The 10,970-nt window shown below is 45.6% G+C and overlaps 1 pseudogene; it reads left to right on the top strand.

Moving 5' to 3' along the window:
- The first annotated feature begins 392 nt into the window (after positions 1-392).
- On the top strand, positions 393-1,288 carry LOC144929365 (uncharacterized; annotated as a pseudogene).
- The last annotated feature ends 9,682 nt before the right edge of the window (positions 1,289-10,970 follow it).

Here is a 10,970-nt window from a genome sequence, read left to right as displayed (position 1 = left end):
GGGGAAGGGTTTAGTGGGGAAGAACACGGAATCAGCTCCTAGTATTTCTCTCCAGCAGTTATTTGGGTTTGTTTCCCCCATTCCTGTTCCCCTTTCTGAGGTTCTCTCTCGAACCCATCAGGTGATGGGATGTGAGTGTGAACAAGGAGGAGAATCTTCAGCAGGAAGATCCTGAGCAAGTTGAATCAAATGGGATTATATTGGAAACAGCTGAAGAGAATGTTTCCCAGAGTTCTGAGCCGGGAGAAGCCCATGACAGTTGGCACAGACCAGTGAGGCAGCTGACCAACCATGCAGGGGAGTGTCAGGGTAAATCCACTCACAGGAGCAGACAGGTCAAGAAAATCAAAGAAACTGTTTAACAAATAATCCCGTTGGGAGAGGGACCCTCCATGTGCGATGACTGTGGGAGAAGCTTCCCTTGGAGATCAGTTCTTATTACTCACCAGAGAATCCACATAGGAGAAAAACCCTATAACTGCCCAGATTGTGGGAAAAGCTTCAGTCATAGTTCAAACCTTTTGTCACATCAGAAAACTCACAGGGGGGAGAGAGACCCTATGAATGCCCTCACTGTGGGGAAAAGCTTCAGTTGGAGGTCAATCCTGATCTCACATCAGAGAGTTCATACAGGAGAGAAACCCTATGACTGAGGTGACTGCGAGAAAAGCTTTAGTCAGAGCTTGCAGCTTATTCTGCATCACAAGATTCACACAGGAGAGAAACCCCATAGCTGTCCTCACTGTGGAAAAAGCCTCGCTAGGAATTTATACCCTATTGAACATCAGAGAATCCCTGCAGGTGTCCCGACTGTGGGAACAGCTTGAGTCGGAGCTCAAACCTTATCACGCATCGCACAGTCCACACAGGAGAGAGGACCTATAACTGCCCTGACTGCGGGAAAACCTTCAGTCATGGTTCAAACCTTTCTAAGCATCAGCGAATCCACACAGGAGAAAAGCCCTATAACTGCCCTGACTGCAGGAAAAGCTTCAGTTGGAGATCAAACCTTGTCACACATCATAAAATCCACACAGGAGAGAAGACCTATAGATGCCCTGACTGCCAGTCAAAATAAAGACATCACTAATCACCAAAAAACCCACATGGGAGAAAAACCGTATACATGCAGGGAGTGTAGAAAAAGCTGCAGTCACATCTTCTATCACATCAGAGAAGCCACAGGGAAGAGAGACCTTATGCATGTCCTGAGTGTGGGAATAGCTTCAGTCAGAGGTCAATCCTTATCATCCAACAGAAAATTCAGATGGAGAAAGAAATGCTTTAAATGTCCAGAATTTGGAAAATCTTCACTGTGAGCTCAGCCCTTAATAAACATCAGAGAACCCACAGGGGAGTGTGTCCAGACTGCGGGAATGACTTTCAACACAGCACAACCCTCACAGACTCATAGAATGAAATGTCCTTCCTAGAACAGAGTCATGCAGAACAAAGGGATGAGATAAGATTCCCACATTTGGATGTGATTTGATTATAATATTTTGGGAAGTCTAAATGTGCTTTGTTCAGCTCCTACATTTAAGTTTGATGTTTTACAGGTGTAACCCTTCTGCCCGTCACAGTTGGCAGCAACAAGGGCCGGGTTCAATATCTAGGGGATCCATTCCAATAACACAATGCAAACCGGCTCGAGCCCCCACCCAGTGACCTGGGACAAATATATACCACCCCCGCTGGGCGCCTCCAAGAGGCAATACTTCCCCTCTTGCAAGCACAGAGTCTGAGTGTAGCAAAAAGCCTTTTAATAACAGAGAGAAACAATGTGGCATTATGTTGGGGAAACACCACCAACAGGACTCATAACACAACCCATGAGCAAAAAAACCCACCCCAAGCAAATTGGGGAATGCCCTTTCCCTTTGGTTCTTGAGTACAGCAACCCCAAATCACCCAAAATCCCAAAAGTCCAATGACCCAAAAGTCTCTGTCCCTGGTTAGGGCAGCCCCAGAGTTTGAAAGTTTATCTGCAGAGCTTTACCTCCCAACCTGGGTGGAGATGGGGGCGGGGATAAGAGGCACCTTACATGATCTGAAGCTGACCGCCTCACAGCTCCATAGGGCTCCGCTCCACCAGCCGCCCCACGAACTGCTTCACTCAGCTCCACTCTGCGGCCCACAAGCAGCTCCCATCACCCCACAAACTGCTCCGTGTCCCACCAGCAGCTTCTGCCATCCTATGAACTGCTCCACAATATATCTTCAGGCTCCCCCTCTACTTAACACAACACTCCGTGATTTCAGCTCTTTGGTGAATTCAGCTTATAGTAGGGGAGCCTCAGTGCTGGTGCACTATTAGCCCAAAGCAAGCTCAGCAGCCTGCAACTAGACTTCTAATGAAATCAAAATTAGCTCTGATATTCCACAGTGGAGAGAAGAGGAAGCACAATTAGCATGTAAGGCCCTCACCAAGGAGCCCATACCACCAAGTAGTAATACTTGTCCCCAGCTTTTTTTTCAATTCACACAGTTTTGGAACCCATGACCCTTGCCTAGCGAGTGCTACTTCGTTGATGGTGAGTCCCTCCATCATAACAAAAGGCCAAGTACAGTTCCAAGCACAGTTCCCATAATCAGGGTAATAACAATTTATTCTTCCTGCCCCAATAACAGAGACACTGGGGATCCCACCGCAGCCAAAGTGACCATTTGGGCAGCTATGGCCTCATTCTAGGTGGGGTGGGTGTGCCTATGCAAATGAGATCAGCCCCTGAAGTTCTTTTCCACAACTTGCCACACCTTACCACCAGATGTCAGGGCGGAGCTCATCCTGACACTGCTTACACAGGTAGAGCCATCTTTTTCTTATATGCTGTGACTTCTGTTAAGCGTACTCACCGAGGATGTGGGAGACCCAGTTCAAGCCCCCCCTCCATCTTCTGAAGTAAAGGGATTTGAACAGGATCTGCCACTTCTCAGAGGAAAGCCATAACCACTGAGGCATAGGCAACATATGGAAGGGTGGCATGCGGGGTCACATGCCCCCCAGATTTCTGGCAGAGTTGGACTTGGGCTGAATGTGGGACGTGTCTGGGAAAGGCACCAGCAGTGAGCTCTCCCACTGAGCCCCGTTAGGTGGCATCCAGAACACGAAAGCGAGACCGGGCTGCCAGCACCACTCTCTGCCAGAGGGGGTGTGGGAAAGCCTGCTGAGTCTATCCCTTCCTCGCCAGCCAACAGCTGCAGTTACCTGCTCAAGTACGTGTCTGGGCTAGCCTGCCTGGGGTGCGCAGAAGGGAGCTCAGGAAGTCAGTTGGGGCAAAGGAGTGGGAGACAGCGGGACCCAGGAGAGCTGGGAGTGGGGAGGGGATGGGGGCTTGTGGGAGGCATCAGGGGCTAGGGCAATGGGTTGGAGATGGAGGAGGCAGCGGGGGCCATTTTCCCCAAGGCCAGCCCTGCCAGGGCCAGTCTTAAGGGTGGGTGACATGGGCAATTGCCCGGGATGCTGTGGTCAGGGGGGTGCCATGGTCAAGAGGGTGTGGCTGGAGGGTGCCTTGCCAGTCACTAGGAAGCTGACTGTAGCTGTGTTGGCGAGGAGGGTCCCTGCCATTGTGTCCCCCGCCCACACACACTATCAACAGTTACCAGTTGCCTGTGTTCTAAGCTATGGGATATTCTGATGTGTTCTCTCAATCTGTCCTAGTGAAGCAGTTCTGCATGTATAAATACTTAAGGAATCATTGGGCTAGAGAGAGAGAGTGAAAATGACTCTATAGCCTGGTGGTTAGAGCACCTACCTTAAAGGTGGAAGACATAGATGGCTGGTGCCTCCCCATACTGGACACCATCTACAGGAGACATAGTCTAAAGGGAAGGACAAATGATTGCCCCCACGTGTCCTCTGCCCAGTGACCCCTCCCCGCACCCCACCTGGGTCTGCTGCACTCTCCCCACCCCACATTACCTGCAGGGGGGAGGGGTTGGCTCCATCCTGCTCTCTGTGCCTCCCCCCGGCACATTCAGCCACTCTCCTTGGCAGCCGGCCAGGGAGTGGGACGGAGACACAGAACTTCTGCCTGAGAGCCTGGCTGGAAAGCAGTGGCTGCCTGCTCCCTGCCCAGGCTCAGCTGCCAGAGACAGGGGCCAAGAAGCAGGGGGACAGGAGATCCAGCTCCCTTGGCCCCTGCCCCGGCAGAAAGGAGCCCTCTTTCCCCATACCCGCATGATTCTGGCTTTTTCAATTTTATACTGTTTTATAATACTAGTCCATTCAATTCAATTAACCTACCATATTTTAATTTACTGTCAATTTTAGAATGTTGTGTTAAGAGGTTGTTTTAAGATTTGCTACATTGTATCACTCATTTTATTTGCCTTTTTAAAATCTGGCATATCTCATTTCCATAATCTTTGTTGATTTCAATTTTTATTGGTTTCTTTAGTCATTTTTGATTACTTAAACAAATGTTTCTGTGTTTCAAAAAGTCCTTTAGCATATAGGAAAAAGAATCATTAGCAAATTATGTGGTTACCCCTGAGTGCACTTGCATTGTTGACCAAATGAAACTAAAAACTCATCATGCTTCCTTTGTCTGTTGGCCAAACTAAATCAATGTACCCATGGTGTTTCATGGCCAGGTCAAAGGAAAAGTGAAAACTACAGCTTGTGAAACCATAGCACTGGTATTGCAATGACAGCTGCCACACGATAAATAGAATTTTACTAAACCTGAGTTCTTACTAACAGAACTATTAACCAGGAATGTTATTTTTGTAAATATGTAAATTTTTTGTTCTTATGAACTACAGTTTGTCTGGATAGAATGTATTGGAAAAATCAGTTCTTATAAGTAAAATGTTAAAAGGTATTGATTAAAATTTAGGAATTGATTATTGAGGAACTATAAGTATAAATGAGAAGGTGTTATGTAAGCAGGAAAAGGAAGTAATAAATAGTAAATAAGTAGAATATATTATATTTGAAGACCTTTATATTAATTTTTAATTCTCTAAACTGTATGATATTTTTTGCTAAGTTTGCATTCTTCCGCACAGATGCAAAGCAAAAGTTCATGGAAAGGTCATTTACCTGAGCTACAAGAAACTTGTGAAACATAATAGTCTCTAGATGTTGTAATGCACCTGGCTAATAAAATACATATGGAACTAGATGAGAGAAAGTCTGTAAGGTCTATATTGTTAGCCAATTTTAACAGTATGGACAATATTAACATTATATATGATATCGTATAGGTTTCTTAAATTGTTCTCATGTTAAGATCTTCCCAAAATATTTTTACTTGTTAATCAGAGAGAGAGCAAAAGAGTTATAATTCCAGGACTAAACAAACATATCAAGAAAATAAATGCCTTTACAATTTATTGATTTCTGGATTGCTATCCCTGGAATGTTCAAAACAAAATTTGTTTCTTTTGTACGCACATCTCTGTTTTTGTGTAATGTGCAGGGTCTTATAACTATCAAAATATAAAATATATGCCATGGCAAAACTTGCAATGTATGCCCCACATATAGTGGTGCAGTTATTGGTGCCTTACTGTCTGTGAGAAAGATATGAAAAACAGATAAGAAAGATGTATTAGATAAAGTGATACAAGGGAAAGTTCTGAAATTCTTCCCATTAGGTATAGGGATGAGGTAGGAGGGGTAAGCGCAGAATCTTTGAGACACTTTGACTTCTGCAACTGTTTTCTTCCAGAGGGGTTGGTAACATATGTACTCTTCCTTTCTGTATTACACTGTATTAAACTTTGACAAATAATCTTTGATTAATAAATTGGTTAAACCTATCTATTTGATGTGTTTTGTTATTTACATTGCAACTGCACCAGAATTAATAACCATAATCAATAATTCCACTTTTTCATTTGGTTTTTCTGAATCAGTTATCTGAGAAGCAATTAACACACCATTTCATCTAATTAATTGCTGTTTCCTCCAGTTATCAATTTGATGATTCTTTTCAAATTAAAATTACCAGGCATATAAAACTCTTTCTACCCCACACTCCTGTCATTCTGGGAGACAGTTCTCTGTATCCCTGGCTTATGAACCATTTTCCTGGGTACTTTGACAGGAGAAAGGTGATGTTTAACTGCACCCTGAATAGCTGAAGAATTATGGTGGAGTGGGCATTTGGCAGACTGAAGGGAAGAAGGAGGAGCGTCCTCAAAAACTGGAGGTTGCTGAGCCATTTCTGCCTCATGTGATAAGCGATTGCTGTTTTGCAAAAAATCTGGGTGTGGACAAAGGAGATCCCCACCAAAGGGTGGGAGGTGGAGGTGCATGGACTTTCTGTATGTTATGAACAGCTTCTAAACGGTGCCCCAAGTGGCCAGGGGCATAGGGCAAGAATGTGCTGTGCACCTACCTTGATGCCAGAGTGTGCTGGTCGAATATGAATGTGTTTTAACCAAGGAAATGGATGCAGTGTGTCCATGTAAAGATTATATTAATAAGCAATGTGATGGGCAGGGAAGTGAAATATTTTACCCAAATTGTACATAACAAAATCCTTAATTGATTTAACATAACAGTGCAAACTTCAGATCATGGACCTGTGACTGAGTTGGGCGCACACATGGCTGTGCTGATGAACTCACAAAAAATGTGTTAGTGGGAACTATTCTCCTTGTCTTGGTGGGTGGAACAGTGTAGGCAGGACTTGTCATTGGCAGGAGCAAAAGGAGACTCCCAGTATGCTTTGTTTTCCAAAGACTGCAAGACATGGCTGGGTGGGGTGCTAGCTGTGAACATAGCACGACAATGTTCCCCGGCAGAGCTGCTTGTATCTGCACCACATCCAGCATCCTTTCCTGAGTGTCCTTTCCTTTGTCCTCATGCTCCCTTGAGAGTAGGATAGTAACTTCACGTGCACGTCTACAGGCTGTCCTGGCTTTGGAGGATGTTACCTTGAAGTGACTCCCCAAGAGGCTGAGAAGGTCTTGTTCAAAAGGCAGCAAGCACAATGGGAATGTAAGCAGTGTTGCCCTTTAACAGCGTGATGCCCTCACCCCCAGAAGTGGAAGGGAAACACCAACTCTACTGAAAACCTGGGAAGTCTGCGTTGCCTCACGCTGTGCTTGCTAAAATGCAGCAGTTCAGTCTCTTTCATAACACTGACAAATCAGCACAAAGAGCACTGCAAAAGAACTGGACGTTTGTAGTACTTGGTCTAAACCCAAGGTGTTTGCACTGTAGCCACAAATACCTTATTTTCTATGTCTTATGAATATGCTTGACAGAATTATTTTATATATATAGTTTAGAAGGGTAATATCAATGTTTAATTTTAAGCATTTTATTTTGTTTTAAATTTCCCATTTGCTTGAAATTATGAGGGGCTGTGAGCGGAGTGGGACTCCCTGCCTAGGGGGTACAGTCTGTGGCTGCAGCCCTGCCTAGTGGTTATGGGGTAGGGGAACCCGGGCCCTACCTCTCCACCAGGTTCCAGCCCATCTTGAGCACTATAATGCAGGAGTCCAGTACATGCAGCCTGGCTAGTTCTCTGCCCTGGACCTCTTCCAACCACTCTGCCCCTCTCCCTACGGCATGTCATGGTTAGCAATTGTCCCTGGTGAGCTAGTCCACATGTCTCAGCAGGGTAGGGAGTCCTGGCTCCCTCTAGCCACCCTCCCCTTGGGATTGCCTTCCTGACCCAGTCTATCTGCAACCCTGAGGGCAGGTCTGTCTCTCTCCACCTCCTCTGCTGCAGAGACTCCCTTTTAAGTCCCTCCTTCAACTGAAGCATGCCCAGCTGTCCTGTCAGGGCTGGGCTTCCTGGGCCCAGAGTTGTTCCTGTACTCAACTGTTCAGTGTGGGCTCTATTCACCCCATCTCACACACTCCACCTTAAATCACGTGCTGGAGGGGTCCAAGTCCAAACCTTGCCATCCCCCAGCCCCGGAGAAGACGTTCTCATGCTGGTGTTTGTTCCCTGTCTTTTGGCAAATACGGGGGGAATATCACCTCCTAATCTGGGGGTCTGTGTCCTTCCTGGAATTGAGCCAGTGGAGGGGTGCGTGATCCATTATCACAAGGAAGGGATTTCCCAGTGGGTAATTTCACTATGCCTCTGTGGCTCACTTCACCAAGAAAGCTTATTCAACTGTAGAAAAAAAGAGGCTTTCTCCCAGAGAAACAGTTTTTGGCTGATAGAGAAGATCAGGTGTTCTGCCCCCTCAAAGTCCTGGGACAATACTGCCCCAACCCTATGTTGGAAATATTGGTATCAAGTATGAACCTTCACGTGGAGGCCGGGTGGAAGAGGACTGGTTTGCTGCTTAAGAGGTCTTTCAAGGTGTTGAAGGCTTGGTTGGAGGATTAGGAGAAAGTGATCTTCTTGGGGTTGGAGTTCTTCATCAGGTCTGTGAGGGGTGTGGCTCGTGTGATGAAGCTGGGTATGAATCTCCTATAGTAGCTGGCCAGACCCCAAAATTATCTTAGTTGCCTCTTTGTTGAGGGGCTAAGACAGTCCTTCAAGGCCTGAACCTTCCTGTTTAAAGGCCTACGTTTGCACCTTCCAATGGTGTATCCCAGATACGTCACCTCATGAAACCCTAATCAGCACTTTTTTGCTTGGTTCACGGTGATGCTGGCATACTCAAGGGTTTGTCCCAATCACAACTGTAAAAGACTATATCGTGCATGCTTTGAGCAGGGGATTGTACTAGATGACCTCCCGAGGTCTCGTCCAACCCTAATATTCTATGATTCTATGAATTCTGTGCCACTGTGCATGCGCAGAATTCGTGTCCCATAGAATTTTTTTCTGCAGAAAATACATTCTTCCCAAGAAGTGCTGCAGTTCTGCCTTTCACCCACCAGAGGCCACTGTGGCACCATGAATGCAGCAGGCTGCTCTGGTACCACAGCAGCTTCTGGTGGGCAAAAGGTGATACTGCAGCACTTCTGCGGTAGAATGTATTTTTTGTGGGGAAAAAAATTCTGTGTGCGCGCAATGGCACAGATTCCCCCTGGAGTAGAAATTCATCACAGCACCCCACCCGCAAAGCAGGGTTAGGACAGCCAGAGCGGGGCAAACAGGGATGCTGTGGGGGTCACAGGCTGGGGTTCAGAATGGCTAGTGGGAGGGACAGACTGGGACATGGGCTCAGAGCTAGTGGGGTGACAGCATTGAGCCAGGGGCTAAATGGGAATGGGGGTGCAAGGCCACATGGGGTTGGGGAAGAGGAAGCAGAGGCCCATGGGGATGGGAGGTACCGGGACAGGGGCAAATGCGCCTGACTGAATGGGAGAGGCTTGAGATCAGCCAGGGTCTGCATGGGGGAGGCTCCCCAGCTCCCTAAAAATCCTGTCCCTCCCCCTGTAAGCAAAAGCCTAATGGGAAGAAATTGTCTCAAGTAAAATTGTACTCCATTTTGCTTATTTTGCTTTATACTCCATTTTGCTAGCTTGGAATTGGTAAAAAGAAATTGTAGTCTTGAATTAGTAAGAAGAAATTGTTCTGAGTTTATTCTTTACTGATTGTGTTAATGATTGTTCTTAGAAGGATAGAAGTTTTATGGCTGTAATTGTCTTATTTACTGTTTGGTGTGAATGAAGAATGTATGGTAATTAACTGAGAAAGAACAGCTAAGCTGGCTGGTCAAGAAGGGAGTGGAGGAGCCAAGAGGCACCAACTTTCACCCGGATGGCAGATTGACGACCCTGAAGCAAAGGCATGCACCCCAAGAACAAGATAAAGAGTGGAGCTAGAGGGATGAGATAAGAAACAGCTGCAGATAACTCCCAGTAACAACCCAAATAATACTAATTGGCGCAAACTTAACTATCTCGTGATTAACAGCTCCTGTGTGACACAGCAAGGTCCAGAGACTTGTATGGGAACTTATTACTATAAAAGAAGGGCATATTGCCATGGGACTTTGGGTTCGTTCTGCATCAACATCGGAGCTTCAGATGCCCAGCCCTCTCTCTCTCTCTGTGTGAGTGAGAGAGAAAGCATATACTGATTTCAATGCTTAAATTGTACTCTCAATAAACGTGGTGTATTGCCTTATCCCCTTTAAAAAGATTCTATGGGCTTCTTATAAGCATAACACCCCCCCCCTCCAAAACACCTGTTCCATACATCTCCCATCCACACCCAATAACCCTCCAGGTTCACTCCAGGCTCCTTCCCTCTCCCTCAGCTCCTCTGTTACAGCTGACTGCCCCAAGCCTTTGCACTGCTTCTGACAGGTGCAGAAAATACAGTTCTGTATTGTAATTTAAATGAATAACTCAAAGTTCTGTATTTAATATGCCTAGTAAGGAATCTATTTGTCAAAAAAAATTACCAGAATCTTTTTTTGGTCTGTATTGTTACAGACATACTTGCTGACAGATATTTTGAAATAAATTACCAAAATAATTGAAACTGGGATGATTATATTGTATTATTTTGACAAATAAAATATGTAGAATTTTTAGATATTGTGCCCAAATTTTTTTATTTTTTGGCACAGAATTCCCCCACGAGTACTTCATATATCTTTCTGCCAAGTATAGAGGTCTTAGTATAGTGAAAGTGTGTCTCCACGCTGCTTGTTTAGGCTAGATTAACTACTTCTGTTGTGAATCATTGCATCCACATAGCTATGCACTTTTTTCAGAATAAGTGCACAGTTTTCTGAATAGTCTTCTGAATAGTCATTAATATGAAAAATCTATTGTATGTGAATTGGCTTTACATGGGTTGGCAGACAGCCATGGTGATGCCACAGTGAGAGAAAGGGGATGAGGGCAGAAGTTCATGATGCAGATGGCTACTTTCCTATAGACCTGTGCAGATCTGACGCCAGAACTGTAGTGATGGAGCACCAGCATGAGAGTACCCCTTCGCATGGAGATGTCTGTGGTCATCACTATCTGGAAGTTCCCCACCCTTGACCACTACCAGTCATTAGCTAAAAATTTTGGTGGTAGAGGAATTGTCGGGGCTGATGTCATGAAGAGAGTGCCCCTGGGCCAGCACATAAAGCTTGAC

The sequence above is a fragment of the Lepidochelys kempii genome, chromosome 14 (genome assembly GCF_965140285.1).
Source record: "Lepidochelys kempii isolate rLepKem1 chromosome 14, rLepKem1.hap1, whole genome shotgun sequence".
In the NCBI taxonomy this organism is placed as follows: Eukaryota; Metazoa; Chordata; order Testudines; family Cheloniidae; genus Lepidochelys; species Lepidochelys kempii.
The sequence above is the reverse complement of the archived record's forward strand: the minus strand, read 5'-3'. Positions and strand labels throughout refer to the sequence as shown.